General features: G+C 38.5%; 1 long non-coding RNA gene across 1 annotated transcript; it reads right to left on the bottom strand.

Moving 5' to 3' along the window:
• Positions 1-10,953: 10,953 nt before the first annotated feature.
• Positions 10,954-15,451, bottom strand: LOC113970241. The gene is made up of 2 exons (XR_003535091.1): positions 15,392-15,451; positions 10,954-11,136 (listed from the first exon to the last, which is right to left on the bottom strand). It is a non-coding gene; the product is annotated as an uncharacterized LOC113970241 (long non-coding RNA).
• Between the last annotated feature and the right edge of the window lie 283 nt (positions 15,452-15,734).

The following is a 15,734-nucleotide window of genomic DNA, read 5'->3' as shown; positions in this document are numbered from 1 at the left end:
TCATCCAGCCTTCTTCTTCAAGTACCGTTGGGATCTGTGATCTTAAATGTCTTTTCCAACATAAATGATTCTATGATTCAAAGGACCATGTCTGGCTCACTCTGAACAGGAATGAAGAGAAGGTCTTCCCCAGTGCAGAGTCTTGGCCTCAGAGGATGTCAAATGTAGTGCTGATACAGCCCATTTGACCTGGAATGATTGTTGTCTTTAAGGAATATGCAACTGAAAGTTACGATATTAGTGGCATGGTAGAAGTTTTTCTTTTTCAGCTAGGCAGACTATTTACCATTATAAGATAAATTGGACTCTAGATTTCAGCCTAGCTTTTTGACAGGTAGTGTTATTTTATGGGACTTTCCACAGTTCAGCTGAAAAGGCTGCTCGGTATTCTGAGTAACCAATCCTGCCTTTTGACAGCTTAAAAATTCACCACTTCAGTTTATGTTAAAATAATTTTTGCAGTAGTAATCATCAGCACTGGGGAAAATGAGTTTTATCATTAAATAATCACACCCTTGAGAGGCTGTGGGTACACAGCTGGCTCTCAGCTGGCTTCAAATAGCTGAAATGTAACTATTGCAGAGAAACTATGCTTCTTGTCTTTCAGTATAAATTAAAACTAAAATAGTAAATTTTTTTTCCCATTTATTTTTCATACATGTGCAAAGCTCCATACCCATACTCACTTAACATGGAAAGACAGTATATCATTCCAATACACAAGAGCAGTTTAACCTATGTCATGAAAATGGTTCGGGGTTTGGTTTTCTCTGTTTGGTGAGAAGAGAGAAATACTGATGCCAGCAATATCATCAAACAAACTGTGCACCTTTTCAATCAGGATTAAATGCCCAGCAGAGCACAATATATCACACCCCAAATTTTGCCCAGAAATGAGAGATGTACCTGCTGGCATCTGTACCTGACATAACTAGGCAGCCCCAGTGCTCAGTCAGAAAGGGGACTTCCAAGAGCAGCTCCTTGAAGCCAGGATGAGGAGTGAGGATTGGCTGTGCCATAGAAGCTGTGCTGCCTCTCCGGAGCTACATGATAACCCTGCAGGAGGCAGGCACCTTTCTCTAAACACTCCTGCGTACAGCGAGAAACCTCCTCCTGTCTCTTCCCCCTGCAATATTTGCCCATTCCCCAGGATCTCCCCAGCTACCAGAATGGAAGACAAGGTCAGGTGTCCAACAGGAGCAGAAGGCTCTGAAGGCGTGATGTTTGTCAGGCTAGAAAAGTCTGTTGCTGCCTCCTCACATGTAGGCTAATTGGGCAGTCTCTTTCCCTTGAAACCTGTACCTTACACAGCTGCACATTTTGCTTCGTGGAACTCCTGGTTGTCCTGGGCAGCCCAACTTACCACTGTTTATGAACAGAGACCAGTGTGGGCCACCGGGTGTGGCTGACTACAGGGAGAAGGTGACTATTGTTAACTTCCATTGTTAGTCATTCTAATTTCCTAACCTTAACAAATTTTCAGCAAGATTTACTCACCAGAATATACCCTGAAAATGAACCTTGGAAATTCCCACTCCAGAGGTAAATAGGCAATGAGAGAGTCCTGGTTAACAGTCTAAGTGGTAACACTGATCCATGGGATTTATACAGCTCTGCTACTGGTCTTGTTCAGCCTGCTGAACTCCATCTTTTCCAATATAGTACAACACCATGTTGTTAACAATATGCCTGTTCTGAAATTGCAATAAGGCTACTGAGGGGCAATTGATTTATCAAGAGATAATCATCTCCTAGAGGGGAATAAAGGCAGCTGGCTGCCTTCTGCTGTCAAAATTTAATATTAACATTAATAAAACATTCCCCCCACCTTACATAAAGGTTACTTAATAATTTAATTGTCCAGATAACCATCACACAGGGTTTATGTTTTTCCCTCTAACTGGATGCCCAACAGCATTATCATTTTTAATAAACACCCTGAAGCAGCCCTCTCTTCACACTGCAAAGTTCCAGCAGAGGCACAGAGCCATGCTTTGCTTAACTGTGGAAACATCTATCTCACCCAAAAATGGCTTTGATCAAGAAGCACTGTCTAGCTACTCACTTGGGTTGTATTTAGCAAGATATTTTGACTCATGCCCAATGTTAAAGCTTTTTAAAAGTCCCACAGAACTTCCACTAACTGGTTAATAAAAATTAATTCAGTGCTTGAAAGATACACTCATAGCTCTCAACTGCTGAATTAGGACTTTGCTTTCCTAAGGTTCTGCCTTTTGGAGGAGCAACAGCATGTGTTGTTGGGCAGAGGTGCTGCTCTGACTGTGCGTTGGTGAAATGAGGGCTTGCAGGTGTTCCTTATGCTATTGATATAGACCTCAATGTTTTGCCAGTGAAAACAAATTTTTAAAAAATCATCTTAATTTCAGCATTTAGATCCTGACCCACCTCTCTGACACTCTCATTTCTAAGTGTCTCAAAATCTAACCGTTCACGACAAAAAAGTACCTTGACAGAAAACAATGTTGGACAGAAGAACGAAGTAATTGTATTCTAAAACTTCCCAAATCAACATGAAAATTGCTTACAAATTGATCATTTTGCCAGTCACATTTCTCCAACAGCATGTTTTTACAGTGTAAATTGCTTATTTGCTTCCTTTGCCACATTAGAACATAAGCTTTTCTTCTTTTGCAAAGTGTCCTGGCCATTATCTCCAAACGAATGCATTTGGACAATATCGATTTGTATGCTAATAATATTGCTTGCAATTGCACCTATGCTAACACACAAGGCCAGGTTATAGCCAATTCCCATTTCTTGTCTTTTAAGATACTTGAGGAGAGATGGTTCTAAAGATTATGGGCTCTCTTCTTATTTCCTCTTCTCAGCGTTGTCAAAGTCTATAACCTGGCTGCTTTAGTTCATATTAAAAATGTTCAAAAAACTCAGAGACTCCTTGCACACACGACTTTTGCATGCAGCAAAAATTGTGTTTGCTTTGGACAAACATATGCTTCCTGTTTATTAGTGCAAGCTTTTAGCACATTTACTTCATCTTGAACAATGCTGACATACTTTTTCAGCAATTATGTCTTTGTTTGTGGCATGATAGCCCAGAAAATACCTTGGATGCTTTCATGGATAAGACACGGGAAGCTGTCCAAACTTTACTCTGGGTACAAGTATCCCAGCACTGTCCTGGAAATGTATGGCAACACTATATCTGTTCTCCTACAGGAAGACCCTATTTCAGAAGGTGAAGAACTACTGAAAGGGTCTTTCAGTATGTTTAAGTAGTAACCTGAGCTGTAATTCAGTTTGAACAGGAAATGTAAAGCTGGAAACTGCTGTGGAACTAGAATTAATTTTTGTATCAAGGTTTCTGACTATGTAATAGTAGAGAAAATTCACCAGCAAAAGGTTTGAAAACATTCATATAGTATAAAATTTGCTCAGGAAGGTGAAACTGCATTTGTACAATGTGTTGACTTCATACAAGCTTTGGACAGCTTTCACAATTTCAGCCTATAAATGAATCTAATAAGAATTCAAATTATCCTTTTTTAGGATGATATTCCTCAGTTTATATGTCACTAGTCTTTCAGGTGGAACTTCTTTGACTCCCTACCACCCAGCTGGCTCCACTTCTATGGCTAAATCATGTCCATTAGCCAAATTACAGATTTAAAATATGTCTACTTTCATAATAGAAAATATTTTATATATATATAGCATTGAAGATTTCTCTTTTATTGATATCACCAAGTTGTTGAACATGAACTGAGTACTGACTTTGGCTGAGTCTGCAGTAGTAAGACACAAGAAACAACCAGAGTAAGAGACAATGCTGAGTATTCAACATCCACACTACACTTGCTCTGGAACTTCTGCATCAGACTACCTGCAATCAGTTCCCACCGACTGGATGTGTGTTAGTGGCACACTAACAGTGTGCATAAATGCACCATCTGGCCTGTTTTGTCTGAAAGGAACCCATTTCTCTGAACCTGTTCTTAATGTGTGAACAAAAAACACACTAAATGAACTTGATCAGATTTGTTTCAAAAGCACACTCCAGATCCCAGTTAAAATAGTGATGTAGATGCAAACTTTGCAGTCAAGAGATGGTTGGGTTTGGGGAGCTGGGCAGAATTCAGGTGCTGCCCCTCCTGGTTTTTAGGCAACAGTCAGTCATACATACTCCAGGTCTGCTCCACTTCTTTCAGTGGTCTGCCTTCCACTCAGCACAGTCTGCACGCCAAAACTACTGAAAAGCTTATTTAATTGCTGAAGAACTTCACCATTTGACTCAGGAAAAAAAGCTTATCGGTACCAATCTAGTATTTTATCAGGAGGGATGTGATGCATAGAAACTAGTAATGAAAAGCACAAAGTTAGGAACACACGGAGAAAATGAAAATGTATAATATTTACATGGACAGATTCCCTTGATGAAGGGGAAATCATAAACTTTTCTTCTCTTGATAAAACTGACTGAAAATTTAGGATTAATTCCTTCAAGTAAAAAAGTCTTACTGAAAATGCATTGCAGCAGGAAGCTTTGCTTTGTTATCTAAAACAGCAGTGAAAAGCACCTCAATAAAAATTTTAGTGATCAAAAGCAAACACAAATTCTTATTCCTTCCAAATCTATTTGTAGTTGCCTGAAAATAAAATAAAAAAAATATACTAAAAAAAAAAAAAAGTGAGCCTCTGGGTTTTTGCAGCTGTAATCACATAAAAAACTCTGATTAAGAAATTGCATGTTTGAGGATGAAAATGCAAATGATTCATATGTCTGAATCATAACTTCAAATGACATTGCAGTCTTCTTGCTATTTTATGCAGTACTTATGTTATTAAGTCTGTTTCTTGTCTCTTTTCTTTTTCTATTTTTTAACAGCCTTTTATTTCCTGTTCTTGCCTTGTAAGGTAAAATTTCCATTGCTTTCTTCTGAAAGGAGACTGCAAGATGTTCACAGTAATCAAGTGTAATGGGGCATGTTCTTTGAACATTTGAGGATGGAGTTAGCACAAAAGGTAATAGAAAACAGTGGCAAAAAAGGCTGATCAGCTTCAACCAAACAGAGGATGAGTCAGCTGGGACCTGTGAAATACTCTCCAGTGCTATGATCAGCTATGTTCTAAGCAGGGCATACCAAAAACCAAAGCCAGGGGAATGCTCGCTTCCTCTGGTGGTCAAATATATTCAGGTGCCTCCTTTCATTTTAAGGACATTTAAAATAAAAAGCAGTGGGAAACAGCACAGTCAGAATAAACTGTTTTTCCTCCGCTTTTATTTGTACCACAGTGGCATAAATACATCCCCCAACTTGTCCAGCCACCACACTTAAATCCAACCTGTAAGGTTTTGGCCCATTTTTTAAGTACTTGGTACTTGGCTCAGTAGGCCACAAGCTTCCTAGCATCTGTTTTCTTTGAGGATACTGGTCCCTGGTCTCAAAAGTGAAGGTTTGTTTGGGAAAGTTACTGTACAAACATGTGGTGACCAGAGTAGAAAAAGCAAAAGCAGTAACTGCTAAATGCAATCCTACTCTCTGCTGAATGTCAGAGCTCTTCCCTGCTCTTTCTGTGCTTGCCCCTCCTTCCACATGCCCTCCAGGTGAAAGCCATGGAGATGGTACTTGAGGTCACCTACAATTTTGTTTCTGTCCTTCTGGAACTGAAATCTGACTAGTATTGTTCTTTCTCTTTTGAGTTTTGAATACAAACACACATTTCTGTGAGGACTCTCTTTGGCGTAAGGTATCTTTTAGGCTTTGAATTAATTTCTATCAAATATTACTACAGTATTATATGTGTTTTGTGGACTGTACACGGCACAAAACAAGCTCAGTAAAACACTGCCTTACCCAGGCATGATGGAAGACTGGTCCTCCTCTTTTCCATTTGCTGTAACAGATGTCACACAAATGAGCAGTTGAAGGACAATCCTGAGGACAAATTCCTGTCTTGGAATTTCAAAAAAGTAACTCAGATTCTTTAAGCATGGCCTTTTTTATTTACTAACTATTTCTTTCAATTTATGGATAATATATGTGCTGAGTATTTAAAAAACAAGGTTGATAAGAATTTTTATGGTAATATGTATTTATTTATACATACACTTAGTACTCTGCAAGCATAGATAAGTGTACTTTCCATTAAATCGGTGAAGTTTACATTCTGGATCTACTTTAAATGCTGTCAGAGAAGTTTTTTGCATATGAGCACATTGATAGTCAAAAGTTTTTTAGGTTTTGGGTTTCTTTTTATTCTTATCCACTTACAGCATTGATGTCTTTATTTTATTAGTCAGGGACATAATTAGAAATTAAACCATTCTTCCTTGTTGACATGTCAAGTATGAAAATATAACTCACCTTGGGACCTAGCAAGATCATGGAGCAGATCCTCCTGGAAGCTATGCTAAGCACATGGAAAATAAAGAGGTGATTTGTGACAGCCAGCATGGTTTCACTAAGGGCAAATCGTGCCTGACAAAGTTGGTGGCCTTCTATGACAGAGTTACTGCAGTGGTGGATGAGGGAAGAGCAACTGACATCATCTACATGGGATTGTGCAAAGCATTTGACAGTGTCCCATACATCATCTTTGTCTCTAAACTGGAGACACATCAATTTAATGGGTGGAGCACTCATTGGATAAGGAATTGGCTGGATGATCCCATTCAACCATTTGTAGTCAACAGCCGATGTCTGAGTGGAGACTGGTGATGAGTGACCCTCAGAGGTCTGGCGTTGTTTAAGATTTTTGTCCACGATAATGGCAGTGGGATTGAGTGCACACTCAGCAAGTTTGCCAACCACACCAAGCCATGTGTGACTGGTTCCCTCCAGTCAACACACTGGAGGGAAAGGATGCCATCCAGAGGGATCTTGATAGGCTTTAAAGGTGGGTCTGTGCAAACCTACCCAAGTGCAATAAGTGCAAGTTCCCACAACAAGGCAGGTCAGAAATCAGGAATCAGGCAGTGCAGTACAGCACTGGCTGAACTTGCCTGTCAAGGCAAGAGGCAGACTGATGCTATTTGCAGAGTGTCGTGCTGAAAGCAGAGCTTCTTCTTTGGAGCTCATCTCCCTGTGAACACAGTGAGGCTGTTTGGGAGTAGTGCTGGCTTATGTCCTATCACCTTGGCGGGGGGGAATTCCTGCATCTTCCTGGCTGTCCCAGTCATAGCTGAATTCCTGCAGTTCTTGTCAGCATAGGCATCCCTGTGCACACCATCCCACTGATCACCAGAATTAGAGAGCACATATTACCAATGTGGATGGTAATGTGTGCGCAATTAGAAGTGCTGAGAACAACTGTGTCCTATGTCTCCAGCACAGAAAGTGCAGTGAGTGTGAGCTTTTTAAGAGGCTAGGGCTGAAACATAACCATTTCTAGAATAGCTAGTTTAAAACTAGTTTATCTGTTAGGGCTGACAGCTGGAAGATCCTTTTACTCTCCCTCTCAATTCTCTCTTCTAGCCTTAAGCTTCTTGTTGTGATATTGAAGGCTCACAATTAGAGGATCTGGTACAGCCTTAGCCTCTAATCACCACCTAAAATGCTGTATGGTTGAAGAGGTGTAGGTTCAGTAGGCACCGACCTCACTGAAAGGACGAGATGATATGGAATAGATTGCTTTTATTTTACCTTTTATCAACCTGACTCAACCACCTCCAGCTCCTTTTCCAAGACAAAATTTCCTATAATTATATGTTTCTCAAGTAATGTCAAACTGATGGCAAATTGTGTAAATACCTGTTGGTGATTGAATCCTCTGAAAATCGGTCCTTAATACGAAGATTTCCTACAAGAAAATAAAAAAAAAAAAAATACAGTCAAAGAATTAATAGAATGAGAATATAACTATTACTTTCTTTCACTGAGTTTGTAGCTTACGAAGGGAATATCAGGCACAGACCAGGTCTTTGGTCTGAGTGCAAACGAAATGTGCAATGCGGGTTTTCTCTCTGTTTAATAATTTTAATCACTTTAATATTTACTGCTGCATTTTTGAGGGTCATGTGTGCTATGCAGTCAGCCTCAATGATAAAGAACGAAGGTCAAGAAAGTAACTTTCTTACTAAATATCTAAAAGGACTATGTTAAAAGAGCAAGATGGTAAAAAAAAAAAAAAGGAGTTCTGAACAGAGTGGAAAAGATCAAGATTAAATGAGTAACAGACTTTTCCCTTTTTGTAACCTCTGTGTGTGTGTGTGTGTATGGACACATACCTACCAAAGGACTTGTGAAGAAACCACTGATACTTTTGAAACTGTGGGATGAGTTCAGTGACAGAGGGGACAGAAAGATAAATGACAAAAAAAATTGCATTAAAACTATCATGTTCTGCCCATGTAAGAGGACTGGGATGGAAGCCAGAAACAAACATAAATGACCCATGAGAGAATTGATAAATATTGAGGAAAAATAGGATAATGCTGAAAGAGGTTAGTGTTAAATTAATTCAACAAATTGTCAGTAGTAGGAGGGAGTTTTTCCAGGCTTTTCAAATCAGTGGAAAAGTGATGAAGGAGCAGAGGAAGGAGAGAAAAAGATTTAGGAATCACTCAATCTGATGAGATTTTCTCAGGAGACTCTGTCTACTGTTTTGTTCTGTTGGTCTCATGACCTGTTGGTTTTTTGTTGGAGTTTGCTTCAGTTTGTGTTTTTTCAAAAGACTCTGTTCTCTTCTCTCTTCTGTTACAAACTCAAGCAAAATTGTCTGACAGCAAGGTCTTCCCAGTGGATAATATGCACAAGGGCTGCGTGTACATAAGGATGCAAGTCTCATACAGGACTGTGCTGTACAGCCCTTCCCCCGTGGAGTCCTTTTGCACACAGATGTGCAGGGCACATCACCATGTTGCACAGCGTGGCCATACTTTCCCAGAGGCCTCATGGCCAGTAAGCGAATATGGAGGCAACTCACTACTCAAAGAATGAACAAGTCAGGCTGAGAAAAAGAAAAAGCAAATGTTAACCTTTTAAAAGTCCTTCATCTTTATTGTCACCTACAGTTTTATTAATGAGTCTAACTGGCCGTATTCAAACAAAATGATGTAAAATTTAATTGGGTAAACGTGGTGAGCGTTAGCTGGAGCTGTTTGCAGTCATGTATAATTACATGAAGCTCATACTTCAATAATTAGTGGAGCAAAATGCAATTATTTTGCAATTAGGGAAGCTCTCATTTCACCTTTTCTGACATGGATCCTCATTTAATTTAGGTTTTTATTTACTGACAGTCCTACTCCATTAGATATAGAAGACATTCCCTCGCCCAACAGGATATTTTTGAATGAGGCAATATATCCAAGAAGACCTAAGAAAATAATGAATCCCAAAACATGTCTGGTTGTCTGGGGAATTTTGGATCCAATTTTTCTGACCAGTAGAAGAGCCAAGTGGTAGAAGCACCTGCTGCTGGTGAAAAGCAAAATCCTTCTTAGGGTAGTCAATGCCCCCCAGCACTCCCTGGCATTCACAAAGCTCCCATGAGTCTCTTGCCTCCTTCTCACACCACACCCAGGAGCCCCTTACTCTTTTTTTCCAGATCTTGGGCTTTGAGTGAAGACTTAGGATAGCAATTAACCTGTTATATCATATTAAAAGGCATAGAAAATTTGTTCTTCTCTGCAGATACACTGAGAGTCACCTATGCATTGGTCATTGGCTCCCTCTGGCTGAGTAGGAGGACACAGTGACCGTGACACAACACAGTTAATATCAGTTTCCTCCTCATCCCAGTTCTCATGAACGCCTTGATCATCCCTTCCACTACCACAATGTCATACAGCTCAGTGACCTTCCCAGCAGTGCCTCTGCTTCTCTGCCAGCCTGGGCACTTCTTTTCCAGCTCTCTCTGACCTTTCCAACCAGAGCCTATTTTCCTAACCTCTCTTTACAAAGTAACACAAGATAAATAACTGTTATCTTTCATGAGAGCTAACATTTAACATTCTTCTTTCTTTCTCTAAGACATTAAACATAGAATTAGCAAGTCCAAATAACACTTGAAATATTTCCCAAACAGGAGAGGAATTAAAACTTTGATAGGAATATGCTCACAGTTTCTGAGAAATTAAAGATACTTGGAATCACAGAAGCACTAAATTATTTACTGCTCCACAACTTAAAAGCAGTCTGGAAACACAGAAGGATATTTTATTTTACCCCTTCAGGGATGAAACCTTCAGAGGACAAGCATCTGTCCTTTTCCCTGGTCCTTCTAGTGTACACCATGCCCCCAATTTTTATTTCATTTTGTAAAGGTCATTTATTGTATCTTCAATTATTCTAAGTGTCACTGTAAAGTTCTATATCTTAACATTCTCTTAATTCAGCCTAGATGACATAAGTTGTTTATAAGTAAAATCTCCCTTCCAAATTTGCACTACTCAAACCTGGAAGGCAGCAACAGGGAATGCAACACTCTTTCATTTCTGAGATCATTCCTGGAGCCAAATTAACAAAACACTTGGTAGTGGGTGAGCCAAACTAGAGACATTTATTTTCTTAGTACTCCTCTAAGTCTTTATTGCTAAGAGGACCAATAGAGCATATAGAGGTTTGGGGGTGGGCTTTGGTTGTTAAGACTGTTAATGTCATAATTACATACAAAAGTCCCTTAGATCAGACAGACACTAATTTATTATTTCATCCCTTCATGGACTGTTTGAAATGAGAAGGGATTACTGCTGCACTGAGGATGTCTGCAACAGGAGATTTAGGGAAACAGTGCTATCTGCTTTGGCAAAGGCATTTTGCTGAAGGAGAGCATCTTGCAGCAGGAGCTACCTCATCACTCCTAATGTGTTGAATGTATTGGATGTATTCTCAATGGGTAATATGTGATTAATAGGTATTATTTCCTTATTTCAGACAGTAATATGGATAGTGAGTGCACATCAATAGATGCATATAAACCATTATTATAGAGAGTCTATTGACCCAGAAGGCATTAAAACTGATAAACCACTAATTGAGAGGTCTATTTATTATTAATTTGTACAGCACTTGCAAATGAAACCTTGAAATAAAGCATGACTAACTTCCATCACAGGATGTTAATCACCATAAGAAGTAAGATCCAACAAAATTTTCATGGCTAATAGTGCTTTGGTATTTGTATCTGCAGAAAGCCTTGAATTTGATTCTTATCCTGTCATAGAAAAGATACTACCAGTCACTGTTGCATGTTCATGGTAAATAAATCATACTATGCCTGACAAATTCTGTAATTTCTTTGTCATAGAGTTTAATACTGAAGATAAAACGGAGTTCTGTTGAGCTATCAAGTATGACTTAATAGAACATTACTGCCTCTATTGAAAATTATTTCTTTTGCTAATTGCTTTCCATTAAATTTTTATCATCAGTAAGGGAACATTATAATTTTCTAATAAAACAAAGGAAATCTTATTTTCCAGGCTTGCTTTTTACCACCATTTGGATCAATTCAAACAAGTCCCATTTTCCTCTGAGAAAGATGAAGTTGCATCTCCAACCAGTTGTGTAATGAACCAATGAGTAAACTGTTGCAAGTAATGAGCAGATCAATGAGATTCACAATAAATACCAAAGTAAAATCAAGAAGATATTTTTTAAGAGAAGAAAAAAGCTTCCCTGATATGATGCATGAATTTGCTGCAGCACTTCTGAAGTCAGCAAGCAACTGGTAATCAGTAGGCCAAGAACAATTTTTAAAAATTGCTGTGCTCCAGAAACAATACATCATCTCCTCCTACTATTGGTCAGTGCTGTGCTGCTGACATTACAAGACAGATTTTTTCATTTCAGTGCTTCATACAATGAAGAACTTGGTGTTTGGCTATACCAAAGGGCAGTGAACAGAAAACCAACTGGCATCTTCAGAGAGCAGGACTAGCAGAAAATATTTCTACTTATATTACCTTTGCAACATGTCCAGTGTACCTTTGAATCTTCTGAACTGCATACATTATTGCATGCAGTCAGGCTACAGAAACTAGCATTCAGACAACCAGCTTTAAGACATTTGCCTCTACTAACCAAAGAAGCTTAGCAATAATAAGTAAAGGAGTAGGGCAATTCAGAGCTGAAGTTTTACTTAGGTGTTCCACACCACCCTCAGGAAAATCCTGTCCTTCCCCAAAGGCTCCTTCTGGCCTCCACCGCACCTGTTATCTCTCTCTATATAGGTATATAAGTAAAATGTCTAAAATTATCAAACAACATCACCATTCTCCCTTAACGTATTGAGGTGTATTGGACACCAGACAAGTGAACATGGCTGAAGTTTGTAGCCTCAGACACCTTGCCCCCTAAATGGAACACCTACATTTCCCATAAAGTCAGTGATGGAGACCAACACCTCTGAAGACCTCTGGGAGCAGATCTGAAACCAAGTCCGTTGATACATTCCTCAGGAAACTGTTCCTCCCTGGTGTTTATGAAGGTAGGCACCAGTCACAGACTCAGATAATCCAACTGCTGCATCATCTGCCCAGAATAGGCACCTAGTGGAAGAGGACAAGGTCTTTAAAAAGAAAAAATTAAAAATCCAGCAGAGGCAACAATATCCTGCCTGTATTTGTTTAATCATTTGGTGATTAGAAGGGTCATATGTTTTATTCTCCCTCAGCTACAGAGGTAGGAGGAGACATAATGCACTAAGAGATCTACAGAAGACGTCCCATTGCCAATGAGATAAGTCATGGTTGGAGGTAGTTCCTGGCCAGCAGTACTCAAGAGCGAGTCTCACTTATATCAAGAAGTGAGCAGAACTGGGATTTTCAGTCTTATTTCCTGGAGAGTGTAGAGTTTTTGTGTGACACTAGCTGTGGGAAATATGCAGGAACAGCCTGTTCTGTGGGACAACACTGGATATCCTTCCTCCCTGAGCAACAGACAGCCTCCTTTAATTTTTTCTTCTCTAATTTTCGGGTTGTGCAAAGAAAGTCCATTTCCAGCCACTAGATATAGAGGTGGCTTTTACTCCAGTTCTTCTTCACCTGAGTCTTAAGGGTATTTGCGTGTATTTTGGCAGAATTGTATTCCAATTCACTTGTCCACAGAAGGCAAAAATGTCCACTTACAGCATTTCCACTTGCTGGGCTTCAGTTGCAAAAGAATGCCATGTATCAGGTATGCTTTCCCCCCAGATTGGGCTTTTCTGCATTTACATTGGTGAACCATGATTGCCAACCACAGGGTTTTCAAGAAGAGAAACTGTCAGTGCCTGTAGACAGGTTCCTAGGAACTTCTGTATGTTTTAAATGTGTAAATCCCAATCTATCAGGCTGAAATCTTTCAGCGAGTGTGTGAGTGATCACGGTATTGCTTGTGCTTTTCCTCTGAACCTAAGTGTGCAATTTGTGACTCACGCCAAAACTCAAGCCTCTGAATTCCTTAGACTTAGGTCTAAGTCAGCCTTCATTAATTAAGCAGCTGACGTAGTTGTGTTACATGCCAAAGATAGACAAAAGCGTGTTGTAACAATTACACTTGTCTGCTCTTTGAACAGAATTATCTCTGAAGGGGATTTCATGTTGAATTTGATTGCTTTCCATGTAAAATCTATAACCACAGTCCCTAACAGGCTTTCTGCAGTCTCTACTTCTCCCCTTTTTGAGGGTACAAGCATGGCTTTTTTTCTCCCATAATTGTACTATATTGTCTTGTTAGCTTTATAATCCAAGGGGGTTTTTGCAATTTCTAATTCACTTGACTCAAATTGGAGATGGAGACATCATTAAGGTTGAGTGAAGGTTTCTTGAGAACTAGACAAAAAATTGCAGACTGATGAATAATTTCTGAGAGAAGTAAAGAAATTGTGTTCTGAGAAAAAGATTATATATTTAATTTCTATTCACATTAACAATTTAAATTTTGCAAGTGATTAATGTTCCAGGAGACTAGTGAAAGCTCAGTAGTGTTCAGCAATCTATGGGTAAGTACATTTTGATTTCTTCCTATGGTGGAAAATGTGTATGTGAGAACATTCAGCAGTTCCTTGTCCATTTATACACTTACTACAATTCTCACCAACTGTGCTCATAACTCTTGTTCTCTTTTTCATTTGGTTTTATGGTTCCTTTTTTAACTTTTCCTTTTTTATGATGTTTCAGATGTGGTTGCTCAGATGCAAAAATATCTTAAGTAAATAGTAAAAATATGTCCTAATATGTAATATGTAACAATTGCATTGAACTGTCACGGCAATTACTCTTTCATATGCTTTACACCTGTGGCTTTTTAACAACAAACTTAGTTGAATACATTATCAATAAAAAGTCTGCTAGCATGTTTTAAACTGTTCTCTTTTATAATTTCTATTATAGCTCAGTGTTCTCTAACTAGTCTACCCATTCAGGTGGATGTTGTAAGTCTGAATGTGAATTTTCCTAATACACCATAATTATAGAACTGCTAAATAATGTTTTGATCACCCACAGGGAAAGTAATATACAGTATTCCTGATTTCTTTATTCTTACGCATTTAGTCACAATATATATCATATTAGTTTGAGCAAAATAGAGGTACATCCATTTTTGTTTATTACAGCTTAAACGAAAACTTCTGAGAGGACTGTTTGAACACTGCATGCAGTGGTATATCTAGGGTAAGGTAACTTTTTCTAATGGCAGTGGTGATAAGATGGTATTAAACCACAAGAAGTTTTAAGAGCTGGGAAAAGAAAGCTGGATCAAAGGTTCTTGAACATTTTTTTATTTTTTTTACCGGTATCCAAGTTTCCAAGTTCTTCATTCGCACAATACCCTGTTTCAGAACATTTATGTTCAGTGTGTGTCCCTGAACAAAAATGTATTGTTTATTAAAGTCACTTTTCCCAATAATATATCCCACGAGGTTACTGTTACTAACAGATTGTAATTCTAGCTGACTTTCCTACAGGGTTCCATTCCAGAAAATATTTATCACATGACTAATTTTGAGCAAAATGTGCCCTACTAAGGCCTTGTTCCTAAGGTTTGAATCACTTTCCAAGGTGAACAAATTCAGTATTCTTTATCACATAAAGTCTGATACAATCCTTTTTGTAACTTCTGAAAACTTCTGTAGAGCAGATTTGAATTGATTTTTTTTTATACTGTAACTGCAGACCTCCTGAATGTCACACACATCTGCACCAAGTTGATTCCTTTATCTGTTTGGTTCTGTCTCTTTTTCCTACATTGACATGTCAGTCCATATATATATTTAAATGGATATAAACCAGTGTATTTTTAGCAGTGAATGACAGTGTTTACTTGAATTGATATCACTTTCATTGACACATCTTTCCTTATCCTTACTTAAAAATGTTAAGAATATGTTTCCATTCACATTTTGAGTAACCTACGTTTGAATGCAACAAATCCACTCTTTCTCACGACTTTTTAAATGGAGAAAACAACCTTGTTTGATCACTTACTCATTTTCTCCATGCTTTATGCAGGCATTGTTCATCACAAAGAATTTCAAAGTCCTGGGCTGCACAAGATAGACAATAGAGAAGATTTTTTATTTTTCTTGTCTTTCATTTTGAACAATTACTTTCTTAACTAATCAGCTGTTACTTCTCATAGAAAATATCCTTGCTGGGAAAAAAAAATCCACTATCAAACTTGCACAGTTTCTGGAATTATTTTTCTTTTTAGGGAGAGGTATATGTATGTACATGTATATATATATATATGTATTTGTGTGTTTCTATGTGTGTAATTACATATGTGTGTGTACACATGTGCATTTAAATTACATCAACTCAATTGTAT

Source organism: Neopelma chrysocephalum, unplaced genomic scaffold, assembly GCF_003984885.1.
Source record: "Neopelma chrysocephalum unplaced genomic scaffold, ASM398488v2 Primary Assembly neopelma1_76, whole genome shotgun sequence".
Classification (NCBI taxonomy): domain Eukaryota; kingdom Metazoa; phylum Chordata; class Aves; order Passeriformes; family Pipridae; genus Neopelma; species Neopelma chrysocephalum.
This window is presented reverse-complemented; position numbering and strand designations above follow the sequence as displayed.